Source organism: Cavia porcellus, unplaced genomic scaffold (genome assembly GCF_034190915.1).
Source record: "Cavia porcellus strain 051 isolate PalLab524CR breed Dunkin Hartley unplaced genomic scaffold, mCavPor4.1 scaffold_20, whole genome shotgun sequence".
Taxonomy (NCBI): Eukaryota; Metazoa; Chordata; class Mammalia; order Rodentia; family Caviidae; genus Cavia; species Cavia porcellus.
This window is the reverse complement of record NW_026947503.1, coordinates 47438982-47462684: the sequence shown is the minus strand read 5'-3', so window position 1 is coordinate 47462684 and position 23703 is coordinate 47438982. Positions and strand designations below refer to the sequence as shown.

The following is a 23703-nucleotide window of genomic DNA, read 5'->3' as shown; positions in this document are numbered from 1 at the left end:
TAAAAATCAGTTATTGTGTGTGAGTACAGGACAATAATAATTGTGCAAAGGGTAAATAAGTTCCTTAGTAAGGAAGTTGCACAGATTAGTATTTTCAACCACCAAGCACATTGAAAACATTAGGAGCAAGATCACTGATACATACAAAGATCAAGAGAAGTGGACAGGAGTAAGGCCTTTCATGCAAGGCATGCTGCATTCCAGTTTGTCTTAATCTAAAATTGTTAATGTATCATACCACAAAGCTATATGTTACCTGCCTTTATTATATGATTACATATAAGAAGTTTTTAATGCTCTCAGCTGAAGTTTACGGGCATAATTGAGTAGCAGTAAATGAATCTCGTTTCAAAAGGCACCATCTCTTGATATAGGTTACAATACAGTGCTCAAGAAAGACAATGAAATCTTGACCGGGACCTTCCCTTTGATCTTAACACAGAACCAGGGATGAAAATGAAGATACATAGTCTCAGTGGGCTTTTTCATGTAATTGTGAACATTTTCTAAAAAGCTCAGAAGTTTAGCTGATATGTCAGGTTTTATATTAGAGGCTGTATAATTAAAATGTATTATATACATGTAATTACTTTGACATTTGTGCTTTATTTGAAAAATTATCTTTTCAAAACAGCCATTATTCAGAATAGTAAAAATTCAGTAAGTGAAATTGTAGATGTCTGCTTATTCATTCCAGAGGAAGCACTTTCTAACAGGTCTTTGGCCATGGTTATTTCTCTGACCCCTCTAGAAATAAAAGGTACCGGATCAGAAATTTCGAGGAAGTCTGGAGATTCATAAATGGGTGAAAATGACTAACTAATAAATACTCATGTCTGAAAGAGCCTTTAGCATAGTCTAAGTAGAGGGAATTGGTTGGGTTACCCAAACTTGCAGATGCGACCTTAGAAAACCATGATGTGGCTGAATACTATGATTCTGGCAGGTGTCAGGTATATTTCAGAATGGTAGTCTTGGTCCAGCAAGATCCACTACAAAGTGACTATTGGAAGGACAGGTGCAACATCCTATCACAGAAAGGGAATGGAGAAGTCCTGGAAGGAGAGAACTTGATGAGAGCTAATAAAAAGGGAACACAAGTCCATAAAATTAGGCCAAACAGAGCAAGGGATCTGATTCACTGTAGAGATGGTGCTGGTGACCTGAGATGTGATGCACTCTAGCTAGCTAATGGACTGTGGACATGGATGTCCCAATGGTTTTAGGTTTCTTTGGAGCAGAAGGAAAGAGGCACTGTATGATATTGCAATGGAGAACAGGGATTTACTGTCAACTCTAACTTGCATTTCTACTATGATATCCACTCTACTGAAGTTACTGAACTTTGTTAAATGTCTCACTTATGTTTCTGTTACTTATTTCCTCGCGTGTGATTAATTTGACCTGGTGCTATACAGTTAACAATAAGATCAAAGAAGCATTAGTTAATTATTAAATGTAGAACATGTAACTCAATAAATAGATTTAACAGTTTATTTTCACAGCAGCGTGCATAGCATTGAAATTGCCAGTAGATGCTTTTATTCTACCCTCCTTCTTTAAGAAACATGTAACAAAATGTCAAAGATGCACCTTTGAATTCTAGGGCTTGCTATTACCTTCAACTGGATCTTCTGCCCAACTCCAAGATTTCATGAATTAAATAAAACTGCATGTATTTAATGTGATACATATTTAAAAATTTTACTATAATGGCAATGGGCAATGATTAGTACAGTGTTTTCAATTCAATGTCCATTTTTCTTATAGTAAGACAGAAAAAATAATTTCATTGCTTTTGTGTAGCAGGTTGTAGAATGAGGTTAATAGTTCATGGGGTCAGTTTCTTCTGTGTCAACAATTTCTCAGCATGCCACCAGGTCCCACGAGTGCATAGCTTTCTCCAAGCACAGTATGCTGTGCATTTATTCAGGGATCATTAATTAAGGAACTACAGGGTGCTCAGCTCCATAGCACATGTTGTGGGAAAAATTTTTAAACTACAGTTTTCCTGTAAATTGGTCACAAGAGCTTAAAAGATGTCCAAATGCTTTCCTAATGATTTTACTAATTCACAGTAAGTAAAATATGGGTTTCCCCTTCCTTTAGCAGTGGGAATATTTCTTATTCTGTCAAACTCTCTCTGGAATCTGTCCAAGCAAGTGCATGAATTTCAGTTTACAATAAATGAAGTCTTGGTTCATTCTGCAATTATGGATCCATGATGCTAGCTAATTTACATGGAAATGTGCCATATAAACTCAGCCCAATTAGTCCAATACTAACCATATGCACTCTTAAGTTGTGCATGGCTTATTCCAGTCAACATTCAGCTTTAGTGATACTATAAGTAGCATCCTAAAACACTCTTTAAGGAAATCAGGGAATAGCCAAGATTTTTCACCTTCTGGTATATTCTAAGCAGGTTTATAGTTATCCACCTCATGTTCTACTAGACAAAATTTAAAACTTGCGTGGCTTGAGGTCAACAAGCATTACAAATTAATTTTCATTGTTTTGTAACTCTGAATTAATCATGCCTCATTAATATAGGAAATGTCTCAAGAATTGGGATCACCAAACAAATACTGGATCATGCCTGATTTCTGACCTTGCTAACTCTATGACAATAAATATGTGAGGGACAAATTAGTCCCATACACATAATCAGGGCAAGAATTGCTCTGTGCACCAGCCTGCATGAGTAGGCCTAAACCAAAGAAAATTATAGGCTGCCTTTATCCTGCATGAGTTTATAAAACACATCCATTATTGTTTTTAAACTGTATTAAATCTTAGGAATGTACTTTTTTGTTTTTATGAGTGAGTTGTCTTTTCTTAAACATTTCTATTTACATAAACTTATGTTCTGTGTTTGCACAAATTCAACCTTCGACACTTACTACTAAACATACATTAAGACTGAGATTAGATTGAAAAAGTTAGAATTGATTATTAAGACAAGGCTATATGAGTTTTAATATATCCTATTGCAATATGTCTAAATAGATCAGCTAAATTACAGTCACAGCAACTAACCTATCACCAACTCAGCCAAAACCTTTCTTGATGGCTTTTGAGAAAAATTTGAAATGAATGAGCCCAAACAAGTATTAATGAAAGATTAACAGAGTATCATATAAGCATAGCTAAATTTTACAATTGAAGGATGAGTATTTTTGAAATCTGGGGAAATATTTTACCTTCTGGTCCTTGAGGCCTAAGAGAATTATCTTTGAGGTACAATTTAGTAGTTATTCCTCCTGTAAGGAATGATTACCTCCAGGGTTCACTCTTTGAAGGGGCTTCTTTTTTATATGATGGTGCCTTACATGAGCTTCTCTACTATAAAAATTATGATTGTGCATGTTAGTGAAAAATAGGTGGCCTACCCTTCCCTGCAGAATCAGAACTATGCCCTCTATGCCCATAGACTTGTCTTAAAGAAGCCCCATACTCCTGTTATTCACATAGATTAAAAGTATCCTCCAGACATTTCTGGAAGGAACCAGAGTTGTTGTCTTAGTTACTTTTCTCTCATTCATGAGACAAAATACCCAACACTCAAAGTTAAAAGAGTAAAGGTTATTTAGCTTACAGTTTGTAGAGATTTTAGTCCATAATCAGCTGGCTCCAAGGCATGGTGACATGGCTCAAGGACAACTGTCTATGGATGCAGAAGACAGCAAAAGTAACAAGCACAGAAAGGGGAAGAGGACAAGCCTCTTCTCCTCCTTTATATTTTATGCAGGCTACCTATGCTCAGTTGGATGTAGCACTCACACCATGTCCATGCCTCCTTCTTGCACAGGCTCAGGATGTTTACAAAGTGGGGAACTTGGACCTCTGCTAATTCACTTAGTTAAACTTGTAACCTTCTCAAGTTGACACAATGGGCTACATCCCAGAGCTGTGAGGGTATGTCTTGTCTGACCTGGGATGTAGAACTGCTGAGTCACCTAGTTAAGCTTCTAGACTTCTCAAATTGACACAATGTATGAACCCTAACAGTCATGCATATAAATCTAAAGGATGCATATAAATCTAAAGGAGAAGAGCTGTATCTTTTTCAGGCTTACATATTTTCACTATTTCTAAATAGAAACAATGTAACGAGAAGGTTTTTATGATAATTGACATTATATATAGCATTTCATAATTGAGACATTTCTTTCAGTGCTTAAACAGTTTTGAAAAGATATTAAGTGATTAAAAGGAAATCAAACCAAGAACTCTGATTTAGGAAGTTTAAAGGAATAGTTATCGCTTCATCATATCTCTGTATGTCTCTTCCTTGACACCTAGATTCCAGCCAGGCTCTGTTAGGTTTTCATTACTATAACAAAATATCTGATATCCTCAACTTAGAAAAAGGAAGATTTTGCTCACATTTTCAGCCCATGGTCAGTTGGCCTGAGGGCCTTTGAGACTACAAAAGGCAGCACATCAGGCTGGATGTGCTATGGTTTACCTCCAAAACATCATGAGGATTGGAAATGATTATTTCATGGAGGTTCTATCCATGGATTCACTTATTGATGAATTTAGAAGCTGACTGTGCTGTTAAAAGGTGGGACTTTGCTGTTGATTGGTCACTGTGTGAGCTGGGAGACTGTATTCTTGTCCCCAGCTTTCTCCTACTCTGTCTACTCCCTTCCAAGAGTTGAGCACCTTTTACTCCACCATGCCTCTCTGCTACCCTATTTCTACCCACGGGTTGACACTGTGAGGCAAAATAAACCACTCTTCACATAAGGTGTGAGTGTTGCATGTTTTATGCTAGTGATGAGAAAGTGGGAAGACAGGAGGTTCCCTGAGGACCCGGACTTTAAAGACTACTCTGTATCCAAACTATAGCATGAGTTGTGGTGAGTCTCCTCAACACCCCCTGATGGGAGTCAGAACTACTAAATATTTGTCTTTATTGCTTGGGTCTTTGAAAGCTTTAACTAACCTTCTCCTGTCCTCAACAAAATACTTTAAAACCTCAACAGAGATATGTTAATATAGGAAAATTGCATAATTGTATCATAATAATCCCTTTGGTTTTTCTAATGTGGGAACAATCAAAAATGTTTTGCCTTGAAGGAAAGAATACCCTTGGATTTTAAATAGACATGAAATTTGAAAGTGCTCTAATCTATTTAGATTTTTATGTTTGAAATTAATTTTTAAGTGAAGTCTTCAATGTGATTCTGGTAATGATATTAATAATGATTCTTCTAACACTTCTCATTGTGGTATTTATTTTCCTTATTTCCCACTTTTACAAATTTCTTCCTCTAACTCCCACTTTATTCCTTACCTTCTCTAAAGTGTTTCAAACACTGTCTAGAGCTCCTCCCTCTCCTGCCCTGCACACTTGCCTCCTGGAGATATCCTCACCTCTCCCTTTCTCTCTGTTCCCACAGCCAGTATGGTCACCAGAGCCATGGCAATGTTACCATCTAACTCACTGCTTGCCTACCCACAGTCTTTCCACATTACAGCATAGGGAACTCTCAAAAACATAACTCTTACACAGTTATCTTCTTTAACTCGGACTACACAAAGATTCTCTAGAGTTCACAGGATAATATTTTTAAAACATCAGTCTGGTTCACAAAGCCCTTAAGACCAGGATCCCTCCATAACTTTCATACTTTGTACTTTTTTCAACCTGGCTAAACTCATGAATGTCTTGATCACGTTGCTTTGTCATACTTACGTCCTAAAATTCAAGCCCAACTTGGTCTTGAAAAAACATTTTTGTTTTAGTTTGCTTATCTTCACAATCACAAGCTCTAATGTGTTTACACACCCTTTTGCTATTTTTTTTCCTTTACTTTTCTGACAGTTGTTTTTGAGCCAGATTAGATACACCTCTTTATTATCTACAGATTGCAAGTCCTGGCTTTTATTACTAATGATAATGAGGGACTCAGCAGTGAGTCCTGAAAAGGCATCTCCCAAAGGATAACTTTGAAACTGGTCTGGTGATTCATGTATTTGCCAGATAATTTAAACTTATAAATAAAGTAAATGAGTTTATCATGATGATCTTTGGCCATTAAAAAAAAGAATATGAGTAACTATTATTTGATTTCAAAGGTTGTCTTTGGCACTTCTGCTACTTCATTAAAGAAATTCTTTGCAGCACATTTTATGCCTTAAAAAGTCAAAATGTTGGGCTGGGGATTTAGCTCAATGACCTAAGTGCCTGCCTGGTAAGCATAAGGTTGTGAGTTCTGTCCCTGGTACCACACACACACACACACACACACACACACACACACACAAAGTCACAGTGTTCTCTATGAATATTGGTAACAAAATCTAGAAAGTTTCTAATGGTGATACCTTGCCCTTTTGCTGTTATCCTGGGATGCAACCTTAGTTCAATTAAGCTAATTGTCTGAAGTTACAAAATTAAACAAGCTATCACCATTATAAACTACAAAGATTGGGCATGTAGGAAGTGTGAGGGTAGGGTTTTCTCAGAAGTCCCTTTGAGCAGAGTGCTGCTGTGTCAGTTAAAGTTTGCATAGTGTTTGTTACTTGCTTTATTTTTTTATGGCTGGAGGATCCACACAGAATGCCAAGTTACATCCTTCTTGCTCACTTAAAACAAGTAATGACAGATGTTAGATTATCAGAAATCAGATATCAATTTACTGTCTCTGTTACATCAGAATGGAGAACAGCTGAATGGACATTTTAAAACTCGTCTCGGCCACCAACATGCCATCCAGCCCAAAAAAGACCCGGAAGCTTTGGGGCCCTGTGAGCCACGGCCATGGCCACATGGGCAAGCACCAGAAGCACCCCAGAGGCCAGGGAAATGCTGGAGGCATCACCACAGGATCACCTTCAACAAGTATCACCCAGGTTACTTCGGGAAGGCTGGTATGAGGCATTACCACTTAAAGAGGACCCAGAGCTTCTGCCCAACTGTCAGCCTTGATAAATTGTGGACGTTGGTCAGTCAGCAGACACGAGTAAATGCTGCCAAAAACAAGACTGGAGTACCTCCCATGTAGGGTGACCAGGCTACCCCCAAACTCTTGGGAAGGGAAAGCTCCCAAAGTAGCCTGTGATTGTGAAGGCCAAATTCTTCAGCAGAAGAGCTGAGGAGAAGATTAAGGGGGTAGGGTGACCTGGTGGCTTGAAGCCATAGGTCAGGGGCTCATTAAAATGCTAACAAATGCTTCAAAAAAAACAGTTTCCATAATTGTCTCATTAAATTCTTAGGTATCTTTTAATTCTAAGGACTTTCATTTGGTGATCAAAAAACAAATCAATTGAATTTTTAAAAGAATAAGAAAATAAGCTAGTTTTGCTGTTCGAACTAAAACATCAAGTCATTTCAATTCTTTATGTTGATTGCATTATTTTTCAAGCTTTCTTTCATAAAAGATATTGAAGCCAATGTAGTCTTGAATATGTTACATCCAATCAAAACTACATGCAGTCTTTTAGACAAGAAACTTCTTACTGTATTTTGTTTGTCCTTACATTCTCCTGATTTAGTTCTATAGATATTCAGTTAATTGTAAAGCTTTCACTGATAAGTTTGCTAAAATTCTGTATTTTTCCATAAAACCTCTCCTTGGACACTTTTTCTAGTCCTATATTAACTAGAACTTCTATTAACTCCAACTGCTGCTAATCCAGACTGCAAGAGATCTTTTATTTATTTTGCTATTAAATATAAGCCATCCCAGACTGATGTTATTTTTATCAACACTGTGACTAGACTATACCCCATTCATGCTGTCTTGATGAATCTGTCCTGTCTGCCTTCAAGGCAAAAGAGTTCTTTCTCAGCTCTCCTATCATATTTCAGAGATTACTAACTTTTCACCCAAACACAGTTTGTGAGTCATTAGTATGAGGACCTCTCCATACTTGCCACCTATATGGAGGCATAGTTATCAAGTATTCTACTTGCAAGCTCTATTTTCTGAGTGTTGCCTTGTCCACAGCCATATCCACAGCCACCAATCAAATTCAAGTCAATGACTCTTAGCTGAACTCTCGCAGTAGTTTTTCTACCAGTGTTACCACCAATCAATGCATTCCATCAGCAGCAGATTACCTATTACACTTCTTATGGGAGATTATTTTGTAGGTGCCTGTTGGAGTTCTCAGATTATTGGTTTCCCCGGTGCCCGATGGAAACGTGTGTGGCAAAAATGGAAATCTATTCCTAGATTGTTCCTCAGGCCCTGAGGTCTTCATTTCTGCAGCTTTGTATCTTCTTATGGAGAGATAGAAAGATAGAGATGAGAGAAAAAGAGAAAGAGAGACAGAATATATAGAGAGATAGGGATAGATACAGATAAAGACATACACATAGATGATATAGTTGTAGATGGTATATAGGAGTTATATAGATGATATATGATATAGATAGGCATATAGATGTAGGTGTAAATAGAGATGTGTCTAGGATTTTGAGCTGAACAACACAGGAAGAGTGGAATAAAGTTTGAACTTACATCTGACTTGAATCTGAAAGTACAGAAATCCATTTAAAAACATAGACCACATTGTTCCACTGTCTCAAATTTAAAACCTTTCTGTCTTTCCCTAGCCTTACACACACACACACACACACACACACACACACACACACACACACTATCCCAGTGATCCACAGGGCCCAATAATATGATCTTGGCCTTTCTCTGCAACACTTATCCTGTGGCAGGGCCTCTCATTCCTTTCAGTTGGCCTTTATATCATTGAATGCTTAAAAACTCCTTCCCACTGTCACTCTCTTTGTGTCTCAACCATTTGACATTAATGCTACTCATTGCTTGGCTCTGCCTCTGTCTTTGGTTTAAGTGTCCTCTCTTTATTATGCTCTCCCCTAGCCACCAGATCTAATATTATTATCTTACCAAATGAATTCTCTCAAACATCCCTAAGGCAGAGACCCCTGTGTTGTCATAGGCCCAGTTACTAGTTTGAGCTTATGTCAGGTGTCTGTTGTACTGTTAGGGGACACAGCTGTGAAGAAGGCACAGCTGCTACTCTCACAGAGCTTACATTCTACCAGCCAGAGAACAAATATGAGATATCCACATGCTATATCATGTGAGGACTGTAAAAAAGTAAAACAAGATAAGGAAAGATGAGGTGATTGGTGCTGGCTAGGAATGAAAAAGAGACATCATTATAACAGTGGTTAGAAATCTCTCTTTGCTATAAGGTAATGTTTGAGTAGGGACAGAAACCCAATGGAAGTTCACCTCATGCAGATTTCTAGAGGAAGCACAGAGAACTGTAAGGGTACAGGCCCTGAGACTGAAGTACATGTGTCATTATTGAAGACCAGCAAGGAGACTGATGTGACTGGAGCTTAGGAGGAAACCAATACCAAAAGATAAGGTCAAGTTAGGGTAGCTGGAATAAGAGCGTGGATGCAGATAGTTGACAGACTACATTGGAATATGCCAGCAGTGTCACCAGGAAAGATAAGCTGTAGGGTGAGATTTAATTCAAAATAGATGTTTTGGTTGTATTAAGAAAAATACATATGTGCCATCTATAAAAGCCTGATTTTCCTAGTTGACTCGAGGAAGACAGAAAGTGAAGATAATTAGGGCATGCTGTAAAAAACAAAGTAATTAGAAATAATTCTAAAAGGAAACAAACTGATTATTTCAAAGGTATTTAAAATTCGAAATTCATAGCTGTTTAATTGCTTTCTTAAGTTGTAATATCACCATAGTAAGCAAATAAATCAAGTTCTATGGATAAGTGAATAAAATGAATAGCAAATTAAATTATTGCAAAAATACCAAATGGGCATCTTATTGAAATCTGAAAACTGCATTTAGTCTCTATATGTGCTACATTTTCATTGTGTGGATAAAAATAAGAGCTAAATGTCATGTGTAATCCTCTGAAGACAACAAGCTATTATTCTACACATGAAATTTAAAAAGTAAAAGCACCTATTGTTCTCAATTTCATTCATTCACCCGGGGTCATATAATGAAGACGTATCAATACAGTGTTGACTATGTCTGATTGAGACTTCAAGTAAAGTTTCTATCCTAGCTTTTACTTATTGTAATAACTCCTGGATTCAGAACTGGGGTATGCCATTTACTAGAGATCTTTAGTGAACATGGTGGTGTCAGAGCTCAACTATATGGTTTTCCTCTCTTTCAAACCATTTCTTCCCTATCTAATGGGATCAATATTACGTCCTTCTCTGTCCTTCCCTATGCTGTTCCACAAAATATGTACAACGAAACATCAATACACAGTGTTTGAAAAACACTACTTCAAGTTTTATAATAACTGTAATTGTGAACTCAGTTCTATATTGCTCTTTGATACTGGTACCCTTTCAAGTATGTGGCCTGTTCCCTCCATTAGGAATGCCTCCTTTCCCACAGATCACCTCTTGCCTTTTGTCTTTCTGAACCTAGGCTTTAGGTGATATTTTCCTATAATCCTTTGCGAACAACCTCCTTGAGCCTTAGTACTCTGTGGACCTGTGTTAAAGTCTCCCATTACTTTGTTGACTTTTTGTTTCAGATACATCTTTAGGAGACCGAAAACTGCTTAGGCACACTTTCAGGAACATGGCTGAGGACCCAAAATATCTGTTAAGCAATTTAATAAGACAATCCCAAATCAAGTATATTATTAAATTAAGTATAATTGTAAGAAATATATAATGAATTTTAAGGTCATGAAAGAACCTACTGCTTCACTTGCTTTTAAAGTAAAGGCACTATGGGTGTTTTCGTAAATAAATAAGCCCACATGTATTTTACTCAACTACTTTGATATTCATATAGATGAGTCTTGATGTCTTTGAATATCCAGATTATACATCTTACTTTTCATGACTAGTCATCAAGCATCTAAAACAGCTTATAATTTAAATATAATCTTAAAGACATTTTTTTCATTAAACATTGACATGAGTCAGCACAATCTAAAATTATTTGGATTAACATTAAGTTCTATTTTCATTTTGGATACATTTGAATTGAATGCTAATTAAAATCTGCACAATAAATTTGATAAATTAGTATGTCATTTGATAATGAAGACGATAGTTTTACTAGGGAGGAAAATGAAGTTCTACTTGCTTCAAGATGTAGTAGCATACTACAGCTAACATGACTAGACCAGTAACAGATTTAGCTTTCAAATATGAAATAGTCCCTAAGAAATAAAAATAGATTTCCCTAGAAATACACTATTTTTCTAACATCCTTAAAAAGACATTGACATAAATTTGAAATGCTATCATTGGATCTTTAATAACTTTACAGAACTTCTCAATACTGAAACAGCTCTCTATGAATGTATTTATATAGATTTTAAAACATCCTGAAAGATTAGTACTCTTTAGAATGCTAAAGTCCTGGCAAAAGAACTTATTTTTGTCTTCTGTTAGAGATTTAATTTTTTTTGCCTTCCCACCTTCACAGTTTAGTCTAAAAATGATAGTGGCTTTTTTGCAGTACTGTTGAAATCCAAATTCAAGTATTGCTTTAATATTTTTAAAAATTAATGATTTAACTATCTAGGAAATAATCCATTCACATTATATCTCATATCTGACAAAAACATTAAAGTTTTGCTCTACATGTTTATTATGTTAGAGAAAGTTATAAATGGTGCTGAGAGCAACATCTTGGCATAATACTGCTTTTAGTGGCAATTTTATTGAATGTAGTCATTAATATTGGTTTTAATAATAAATTTCTTTTTGACACTAATGTCTACTTACATTTACACAGAGGAAAATTGAGAATGTTATATCACAACTATTCAGTTGCAGCAAATATAAATTTTAATCCAGTTAAATGATTACAGAATTTTTCCTTCAACTCTTCAAATTATCTTTATTGCATTTATTTAAATGTGTTAAAATCACATCCTTTTCTCCCCCATATACTGTAGCCTATAGTAAAGATGTGTGTTTTTTCTATGAAATAAGTTTAGAGCCATCAATTATCACTTTATTGTTGAAAGACATTGCTTTATTCAACAACTGTCCTTTAAAATAAAAACTACTAAAACAGCAGTCAATTTTGCTGAAAGCTGAAAAATTCAGATATGTACACACATAATCCTAAAATAGTAAAAGAAAACAAACCATGTCATGGATTTACCATATCTTACTCTCTACCTCAGTTAGCTAAAATCCACCAAAATTTAGAGAAACTAAACTACATTCAGAAAATATGAAAATAAATTTCCCTTGCTTGCCAAATATGAGTTATAATTTTGCAGTAACTCCGATCTTGCAAAAACTTCCCCTGTTTTCCTAATGCAACTTATATTTCTGCAGAAATTCTGTACTAGCAAGAGGTTGGTATAATCATTTCTCTTCATTCTATTCTTAGACTTATTCATCAGCTAGAAGTTAATAATAGATACATTTTGCCACCGGAAGAGGCATCTCCCTTCTTTCCTGAATTCATTTTGCTTCACTTTGCCTTTAAAAATCACTGTAGAAAAGAGGAGCTTGAAAAAACGAGAGAGATATTTTCCTGATGATCACTCAGGGCAGGACTCTCTGGGTGTGGTCCCCAAAGAATCAGCATCAGCATTAGCATCACTGGAGGCTTGTTAGAAACACAAATGTATAACTCTGTGGGTGGAGCCTAGAAAATCTGAATTTTAACAAGTCTCCAGATGATTGGGAAGCACACTCTAAAGCTAAAGGACCATTGATTTAGGGACTGCAGTGGTTACCAGGATGATTATAAGTTAATTACCCATTTGAGACCACCAAAAAAAATTTTATGCTGTCCTTGAAGATTGTCCCAAATTTATTGCTTTAATTCAAGGGGAAAAATGGTGTAATGAGATACTGTGGCTCTGGGCATATGACAAATTAAGGATTTATCCCTGAACTGCTGTGACTGAGGAGGATTTCTCTCATGAGTTATAACATGAAGTTTGAGAATTTCAAGAGTTTGAGGAGAATGAATTGCTTCCCCTAAAATCAGGTCCACGTGGAACTTCAGCATGTGACCTTATTTGGAGAAGAGATATTCACTGATGTACTAGTTAAGATACAGTCATACTGAGTTAGGGCTGACTCTAAATCCTAAACTGAATGCCCGTTTTTCTAATAAGGAAGTTATGTAGAGAGCCATTTAGAAAACAAGGCCATGTAAAGAAGGAGGTAGAAACTGACATTGTGTGACCACAGCCAAGGGACAGAAAGGGTTGCTGGCCACTGTGTCTACTGGAAGAGAGGCAAGTTTTTTTTTTTCCCAGCGCCCCCACAAGGAGCCAGCCCTGTAGACAAATCAATTTATGACTTCCTGAATCATGATGGAATACATTTCTGTTACAAGCCAGCCGGCATTGGCTTAATTGTTATAGAAGCCCTGGGAGACTTTTTAGGCTTTAAATTTTATAAATATTGTTTGCTCTGCTCTTGACCTCTATGAATTATGCCCTGTAACAAATATATTTCCCATACATCCAGCCTCATAAGCTCCAGCTTCCTCATCAGCTTCAGCCATTACTAATCTGTTATTTTGAAATTTTGTTAAAATGTAATTGACAAAGATTGTACATGCTCACAGCACATAAAGTAATGTTTTGACGTACATATGAATTAAGAAATGTTTGGCTCAGTCTGTCTAATACATCCATTACCTCTCATAGGTATATGTATGTATGTGAGTTTTTTGAGAATAGCCAAGATCTTCTGTCAACAAATTTCATAGATATGATATGGCACATATACAGTTACCACAGATTACTTGTTTTAAATTTTCAAAATTTATCCCACTATGTCCACATTTTTGAAGCACCACTGAAGAATCTGACATTAGCTAACAAAGTCACATGCTACTTTATTGTTGTGGAAGGGGAAAACAACTCTCCTGGGAGGATGCTAAATGTAAAATTGTTTTCATTGTGCAGAAATAAAGCACTGGGCATTGTTAGTTATGAATTATGCTTATTATCTTCCACCCATCTGTCTTTCAATAAAATTTGAGATTGAAGTGGATTACACTTTTTAAGCTGCTTTGTACTCATTTGTTCAAATACATAGCAACCCTTTTAATTAGACCATTTGACCATTTTATATGCAAATAACTAATACCATTAAGTGTATCTGTGTCTCCTTCTGTTGCTGTTCTGGTTGTGTCATAAATGCACTGACCCTCCACAAACAGGGTTAATTAGGGAGTGCGTGAATGAGTGCCAGGCTATGCAGTTGCTGCCAGCTGTAGATCTAAGATAAAAAAGGGAGATTAACCAAGCAGAGCTTTTTGTCTCCTAAACAAAACATGTGCAATTATGAACAATGTATTTAGGGAGTGCGCCTTTTGGAAAGGCTGCAGACTCCATACCTTATACTAATAGTTCCATGAGCTCCTTTGTTATCATTTTCCCTTACAAATGAATGATAAAGCAGCTGTATTTTAATATATAAATAGGTGTTTTTAAAAGTCACATGAATTGCAAGAAATATTGAACAAGACAATCTTGCCAAAAAAATTTAAGTGACTTGAATTATCTTTTATGCAGAGATTTATGCAAGCTCTGTAACCATTAAAACAACCAAACATATGAACAACAACAAAAGAACCTATCTCTTTCTGCATGGCTGCTGTGTGCAAAGTGTTAAATATCAGTGATGGAAATGAAATTCAGGATCCTACTTTCAAGAAATGGTAATCTAAAATGGAAGTGGGATGACACACATTTATGACTCAGGGCCCTCAAGCCAAAGGAAACTAAGAAAGGATCCTGGACTGGTTTCCTGGGGCTGCTGTAAGAAAGTACTGTAAGTTTAGTGGGCTAAAACAGCAAAAATTTGCTCTGTCATAATCTGAAAGCTAGACCGAGCAAGGACATGCCCCAGCCCCAAGAGATCTATGAGCACATTCTTCCTCAATCTTTGATGGCTCCAGACCATCTTTGGTTTGTAGCCATGAAATTTCAGTCTCTGCGTTTGTCTTCATAAGACTGTCTTTGTCTCTGTCTTCTTCTCTTCTGTCTCCTATAAGAACATGTGTCATTTTATTTAAGGCCTAATCTAATCCAAGAAATATTATCTTGAAATTTTTAACTTAATTACAGTTACAAGGATCCTTTTTTCCAAATTTCATAGATTCACTTGTTCCAAATAGATATCTCTTTGTGCAGCTATGATTCAGTCCACTATAGCTACTTCAAGAAGGTGACCTCTTCACTATGGAGTGGGTTTGAGGGCAGAGGAGAGACAAACAGAAAGTTCTCTTTAGGCATGAAAAGTACAGGATGTCATGTCTAATAGCACAATACCTAGGATGAAAAAAGCACTCAGTAACCATGGGATTATTAATGAAATTTATTCATAACAATTCTCAGTGATCAGGTAAACACAGAAGTGTAGATATTAGGAGAAAGACCTAGACTGGACTCGGTGAGATTGCTACAGGAACTGTGTTAAAACAGAAACAAATGAAATAGAAAGAAAGGAGAAAAAGACTGGAAGGGGAAGGGAGTTACGGGGAGGGGAGGAAAGGGGGACCAGGAAGCAGTTCATCTTTGCAGAACTTTTTGAAAAAGAGGCTGAGAAAAATGTGGAAGAAAAACAAGAGAGAAACCAGGAGCAAAGGTGGCTAGGGAACAAAAGAAAAGTAAATATTTAAGAACAAAAAGATGTCAGGATAGTTTAAACTGATTAAGTAGCATAAAGTCTAGATCTGGGTTCACCACAAACCCAAAAGTTACAAATCAAAGTTTCCATGGATTATACTGATAAAAATGGTGGCAAACACTATAAAAATAGTTTTCCAATTGAACAATGAAATTAAAACAACACAGATGGCTTCCAGTTTACAACACTTTGGCTTACAACTTTTTGACTTTAAGATGTTGTGAAAGTGATAATTTGTCCAGTGTAACTGTACTTTGAATTTGATACTATGTAGGGATACTCTTATGATACTGTTCAATACTGTGAGCCAATAGGGGAAACAGCCAAGCAGCCAAAACGGTACCGTGTACTGCGTTGCCCTGATGGGATTTTCAAAAGGTTGTGGTTTTCATACATTCTGATTCACAGTATTTTCAACTTAGGATACGTTTTTCTGGCTCTAACCCCATCATAAATTGAGTACCTTCTGCACATAGCCTTCCCTCCATAATTATCCACGGCACATATTTCAGAGAAAAATTCTCAAGCAATTCCTGCAAGGACAAAGGTCCATGACCTCTTTCCTCCAAATGCAAGACATACTGTACAAGTTGACATGGATCATTAGAGCTGCTGTGCTGAAGTCTCCACTCATACCTTCTCCAGTCAGACCAGGACATCTTATGGTCATAGTGGGCGAGCACCATTTCCAAACTGCGATTCTGCAACTGACCTTCCTTATGAAAGAATGTCCTTTATAATACATGAGTCAGGAGTACGTAACGTGGATTACAGATACTCCTGATTGGTAGCATAAAATATATTAGAGATACAAGGAGATTTCATATTTAAGGGCTAGAGAATTGAAAACTCATTATACTTTATAATTATCATCAACTCTGTCCTCTACAATGACCTCTGGTGGTACGTGAATTTAGGTTTTCTTGAGTTGAAGACAGAAACACCCTGATTGCTGTAATCTTTGATGTTGGAAGAACACTGAAGAAACTCTTTCATGGTTTGTGGTCCATACCACACTTTATCCATTTCAATGTTGTGTTTAGGAATAAATGAATGTTGCACTTTCTTTTTGTACCTTGGAATTCCCTCACAACATTCTTGAGTTAGTAACAATGGTAACTATGCACGAGTTTACTCATGTCAACTATTTTTCTTAATGTAAGGAGAGTATGTTTGGGCATTTGGGTGTTTGTGTTTTAAATGATAGCAATCATTAGTAAGTTTTGAATCATTTTTTCAGCTTAATGCAATGAGCTGCATTCATTTCAAAATGAAAAATAGATTATTCCCTGCCTTAACAAACTGAGCTTTAAAATCAGATAAAAGATGGTATTTGAAATCAACTTTTTTAGCTGTGACATATTTTTAATTGAAATATTAATAATTTTGATGGGATCATAAAGGAATTCTTTAAAATCTTACTTGATGGATAATTATAAACCAAAATTTAAAGGTACACATTGATAAGAAATTATAGTATATTCAAATTCTGACTGTGCTATTTTTGTATTATATCTGTGAAAACTTGTCAAAATGTAAATATAGCATTTATTCATTCACACAGTATCATAGATCTTTAATTCTACTTAACTGCTATTTTGATATCACATTGAATTAAGAAATTACTTTAAGGATTCAGAGTATCTTAGACAATTAAGCAATGTATTTTTAATATGCTTTTAACATTTATATTCATAAGCTACATACATGTAACTAATTTTAAAGTAATAAGCCTTCCACCCAAGAGTGAATTCTGATCTCTGTAAAGCTTTTATGCTTGCCCTACTTATAATATCACTATCAAGTTCTTTATTCTGCACATTTGTTTTTTTAAAGATCTAATTATATGTTATTTTTCTACATGTTGCAATTATGCAGTTTTCTTTACATGAATATTGCTCTCTACAGAGAATGCTGTTTGAAATTTAAGAAAAAAATTAAACTATTGTTTCTATAGAAATAGGAATGCTCTATGGGTAATAGATAGAAAATGAGACACATTCAGTATGAATCTGAATCTGTTCTTCACTCTAGTTGAAGGGTAATTTTATAAAAAATAAAAAAGGAAAAATGAAATCTAGAATTTTGTAGTTTATCATAAGACAGACATCATATACTGCTGATAAATCAACACAGTGTAGCTTCAAAACACACCCAGTTCTACTGTATGTGTACACTTTTGTGTAGGAATATGATTTATTGAGACACCTGGCAATAAAAATTTGAGTGAGTTTCAGATTTACACTGGATTTTGTTTATAAATGACACTATTTTACATATGGAAAGATAGGGTTGGGCCAGAGATTTAGCTCAGTGGCATAATTGCCTGCCTGGCAAGCTCAAGGTTGTAAGTTTGATCCCTGGTACCAAATAAATAAATAAATAAATAAAGATAGGGTCTTAGGTAAAGTAAGTTTTTGGTGCCTGTGTATTGTTGTTGTTTTCCCTGATACTATTATGAAATACTTCAGACAGGATAATTTTATAAAGGAAGTACATTTATTTGGCTCACAGTTTTAGAAGTTCAAGGGCATGTCGCTGGTACCAGCCGGGCACTGGTGAGGAATGCTCTCTGGCCAGCCAAGCTTACACATAAAATTTATCATGACATATGTGTTCCCTTAACTTCCTGGTTAACCTTTGTTCTCTAAAAACAATTCTCCAATCTTCTCCTGAGATAGCCTGCACACAAACCCACTCCAGGTGGGAGTTTGTTATCCTGAGTTCAATTCCCAGACCACCCTTTGTTTACTTTATTATGAAAACATATCCTTCTCTAATGGCCCTTAGTAGAAACTAAACCTCCTGAGCTTGGGAATTTGGATGACTTTTGTTCATTATCACTAGAGCCTAAAATCCCAGTAGCTGCATCATGTTTGCTCATTAAAACTGGATGAATAAGTGGGGGAGTAAATGAATTGCTTTTAATTTATATATTTTTCTGCATTACACATTCCTGGAAAAGCTGGACAGAGACTTATTATTTTTTATACCCTACATCTGGCAGATTTTAACAATTTAGTAAATGCCTACTAAAAGAATAGCAGGTAACTGAATTACCAAATGTCTACTGCATACATTTTGTCATCTCTGAACACTTCAACTTTATATCATTTTTTTAATTTTGAAGAATTTACAGAGATTTCCATTATTGCACTTGTAGAGAAATTATGCTAGTAACTAATATTACAAATTATGAAATGCTAGTGATAGGAATCAGATAAATATTTTTCATGATCCTACAGGTGGTCCCCAGTGGCCTAAAATCTTGAAGGTAACTTTAGTTAAAACAGGCAGTAATTCAGCTAGGTTAAATATATAATAGGGAATCTCTGTGGAAGTCACAGTCATATAAGGACAGGGCACCAAGTTGGAAGCTTTAGCAGGCTACATAGGAAGGGTGAAGGATTCCTAAAAGGAGAAATAAATGTGAGAGAGTTGTGGATGCTTCATGACACTGAATATTACCAGGTATAAGGTAGAGCATGAAGTGTAAAATGCACAGCCCCTTATCTTCAAGACAGTTTAGCCGCATGTAGTGTTATATTCTTTCTACAGAAGAGAACACTGATGTTTAATTCAGTTCCTCCCATTCAATGATAGAAAAACAAAAACTTCAAGCATATGATCAATTTTCTAATAGATTTATGTTCTTTCCCCACATCAGTGTTCTCAACTCTAAGCAGACAGAAAAATCAACCAAAGCTTTGCTTAAAAGCTACATAAGAACCCCTAGGTGAAGACACAATAACTTGCTAGGTAAGAATCCAGATGACCAGCTCCTCCCCACTACATGGAGGGAACTGGAAACAGACCTAGGGAGAATCCAGATGACCAGCTCATCCTTCTTACATTGCTAGGACCAAGCCAACTGGAGGAACACCAGCCACACGGTAGGACCCAGATTAAGGTGCACATGATAGAGAGGCAGCACTGGCAGGATGGAAAAGCCTGAAGCAACATTAAGAATAGGAGCCAACACGTGGTAAGTTAGGTGAATCAGCATTGTACTTGGGGGAAAAAGACACACAGAAAAGAAGCAGGTGGATGGGGCTCCTCCTCTTCTTTTTTTAAAAAATCTTTTTTCTTTTTTTCTAGATGGGCTGAGGACAACTTCAACCCCAAAAAACTAATCCCACCCTCCAAACCCAGAGATCAAGTTTAGATAGTCCCTTTCTTATTCCCTCATTGTTTATCTTTTGCTCTCTTCTCGTTTCCCAAAGCTTGTGTGAAAATACTTTGTCCTCCAGTTTTGCTTCTTCATTCTTTTCAGTTATCTTTATTTTATCCACTGTCTTCCTTGAATTTCTGATCACACGGTAAAACCACTCTACCAAGAGGAAACACTTTATATACAAGCTCCTAATCTACTATTGGTTTTGTTATGTAATTGCAGATTTTGCTTCTATGGTTTAGAGAACAAAAATAATAATTACCACATTTTGTCAGTTTCTATATTGTGCTTGGTGCTATTCTTATCGCTAATTGTATTACTTTTGCAAGGATGTCATATCTGTTGTAATCATTTGTTCTTCCTTCCATAACAATATGGACGAATTTGGGATAATAACCTCACCATAGTCCAACACTAAAAAACTGGAGGCCGAGCCAAATAGATAGCAACATCTTACTCTTAATTAATCAGGAAGCTAACATCCTGGGACAGACACAAACCAACAACTTTTTACATCCCTGAAGACATCCCTGAAGAACAGATTTTTCCTATAGGTCTTGATACCAGTGATACAGCTATCTACTACATAGTGCTATAACTACATACTAGAAAAATTCACGAGAATCAATGCAGAAAACAAAATAAGAAATTTTTGAAATAGAAAATGACAAAACACAAAAACAAATGCAATCTCAGACCTCCAGCCCACTAAGAACAAGTCTATAAGCCATCGAGATAGAGAAAACTGGAAGACACACCAGGAATTTCTGAAATTATACCAAAAAAAGTAAAGAAACAAATCCATGAAGCAATGGAGGAAATTATATCAGAAATAATCTCATAATGAAGGAATTGCTCAGAAAATCTGGGCCATAGATAAAAAATAGAAGAGCTCAGTAAAATGATGGAAATCTTGAATGAACAATATAGGAAAAAAATAGAATGCAAGAAACAGATTCAAACAGGAAACTGAAAATTCAATTAAACCACTTTTACAATGCTGAAGGCAGACTTTCAGACCTTGAAGACAGTATTGCAGCTAGCAATCATGAAAGGAAAGATCTCTTAAAAATAAAAAGGGATAAGGAAGTAACAATTCAAAAGTGGCAAAATAATGCAAAGAAAATATAAGACTGATAGGTGTCAATGAAAAAGTCAGAGTCAACACAAACAATATAAAAAGAGTATTTGAAGAAGTAATAGCAGAAAATTTCCCAAGCCCTGGAGCAGAATATGACATACAGATAAATGAGGCATATAGAACTTCAACTGCAATGATCAAAATGGATCTACACTCAGACAAATAATAATATCAAAGAAATTAAGCATGACAACAGAATATTAAAAGCTGTTAGAGAAAAGAAACAGTTCACCAATAACAGAAAGCCTATTAGAATCAGAGCTGACTTCCCAATATAAATCCTCAAGTCATGAAGAACTTGGAGTGAATTATTTCAAGTCCTGGAAGAAAACAACTTCCAACACAGATTAACGTACCCTGAAAAACTAACTTTTAAGATTAATGGAGAAATAAGATACTCCCATGACAAAGAACAACTAAAGAAATTAATGATTGCCAAAACTAACCCTACTAAGACTACTGAAAAATATTCTAGAGAGAGACAAAAATGACCACAACTCTAAGAACAAAAGAAAGAAAACATCAGGCAGAGCAAGCTATTAAACAGAGGAGGGATGAACAGTGATAAAATAATGTGACAAAGATAAGCCAATACATATCAGTTAAAACCATCATTGTAAATGACCTCAATTCACCAAACAGACCAACAGCAGACCATTGTTGGATCAAGAAACAACATCCAACAATATGCTGTATACAAGGAATACATTTCAGTCAAAAAGAAATGCAAAATGTATTAAAAATTTAAATATTAAAACAGAAACACTAAATCTACTGGAAAAACAAGTAGAAATCTTGAAGATATAAGTGTAGGAAGAAACTTCATCAACAAAACCCAAACTTCATGGGAAATACTTCAAAGAATCAACCACTGGAATCCCATCTTATTAAAAAACTTTTGTGCAGCAAAGGAAATCACCAAGAGTAAAGTTATAACCCACAGGGTGGAAAAAAAAATTTGGCCACTTGTGCCTCAGATCTAGAACATATAAAGAATTGGAAGAGAATCAGGTCCCCCAAACTAAATGGTTGAGTCAAAACATGTATTTGAAATGCATATACATTTCTCAAATCAAAAAATACAAATGCAAAACAAATTTGTGAAAAATGTTCAACATTGGTGATTTAAGAGATGCAAACTAAAATAATGCTGAGACTTCATTTACTCCAGAAATAATGACTATCAAGAAATCAACTAATACCAAATGCTGGAAGGGCTGTGGAGAAAAAAGGAACTCTTCTTCACTGTTGGTGGGAGTGTAGAATGGTACAACTGCTGTGGAAATCAGTATGGAGATTCCTCAAAAAGCTAGAATTTGAGATGCATTTGACCCAGCTGTTCTCCTTTGCGTATCTTTCTAGAAGAATCAGAAACATACCCTAGTGATATATGTGCCCAATTTGCAATAACAAAATCTTGGAAACAATACAAATGCCCATAAACCGAGCAATGGATAATCAAAACATATTTTTGTACAATGGAGTACTACAAAGAAGTACTTGTACTTAATACTACAAAGAAGAATGGGTAAATGGATGCAACTTGAGACCATACTCCTAAGTGAAATGAATCACACATGCATGTGTAAACATCATTTTTCTCCCTGGTGTGAGACATTGAAAGAGGAAATAAAGTCTAGAATATACAATAGGTATTGTGAAATGGGAAGAAATTGCTTAAAAGGATAACAGGAACTAAGACATGGCAAAGGAAAAAGAAAGAAAGAGAAAAGGTACAAAAATGCAAGTGAAATATATTATTAGTGTCTCTTATTTCATTGAAAAGAAAGGTTTGTGCTAATATTGATTGGAGATTTTTTTATGCCCATATCTTTTACTCTAACTACTTTGAAGATGACAATATGCTATGTATTAACTGTTGTTATTCTCCTAGTACTTGGTTATAAAGTTCTGTTTTGTATTTTTTCCATACAATGAAAAAAGAACCTCTAGGTAAAAGTCTCAGGCATCAGTATTTAATTTTAAAACTTATCAGTGTTTCTAAATTGTTGCCAGGGTTTAAAACTATTACCATAAATACCAAAAATTCCTCGCATTTTGTCAGCCTGTACCTTGTAAAGTCACTAGTGCTCTCACCTTAAAAGATACTTATCTCAATCAGTTTATGAATGACCTGCCCTGAATTCAGACAGAGGAGCCTGAACATGCACAAATTTACCAGGTAATTATGAGGTATTCTTAGTAAGTACCTAGTTTGATGTTGGCAGCTATGTTATCCCATTGTTACTTTGAATTAATGAAATTTACTACTCCATACCTAGTCTCTAGTTTTTCACAAAGGCTTCTTCTCAGTGCCATTCTGTCTTTGTGATTTGTATAGCATAGCTAGATAGTTTAATTCAACCTACCCCATTCCAAAAGTATCTATTATTTGTCATACACGCATACCACTTCACAAATGAAGTGTATGGTAGATATCATGCAGCAATTGTTATGTTTAATATCAGGTATTGTTCTATAAATTTCAGTAGTACACAGCTAATTTTTCCTGGTATTATAAGACATACACAAATGTCCATAATCACTAATTTCATTTAAAATAAAAGGCATTTTTGTAAACTCTTTAAATCATACCAAAACCCCATTCAGATATTCAATTACATAACTCATATATAAAAGGTAAAACTGACTAATTTTCTCTCAATTCCAACAAGAAAGATTAGGGGGGAAACAAACAAACAAACATGTGATTAGAGGAGTTAAAGTTCCATACTGTGGCTGTGCATCAGAATG

General features: G+C 35.6%; 1 protein-coding gene and 1 pseudogene across 2 annotated transcripts in view; both read left to right on the top strand.

The window, feature by feature from the left end:
- The window catches only part of Dtna (dystrobrevin alpha), a 371976-nt gene that overhangs the window by 54063 nt on the left and 294210 nt on the right, over positions 1-23703 (top strand). The window lies entirely within an intron of this gene.
- Positions 6532-7135, top strand: LOC100732864 (large ribosomal subunit protein uL15-like; annotated as a pseudogene).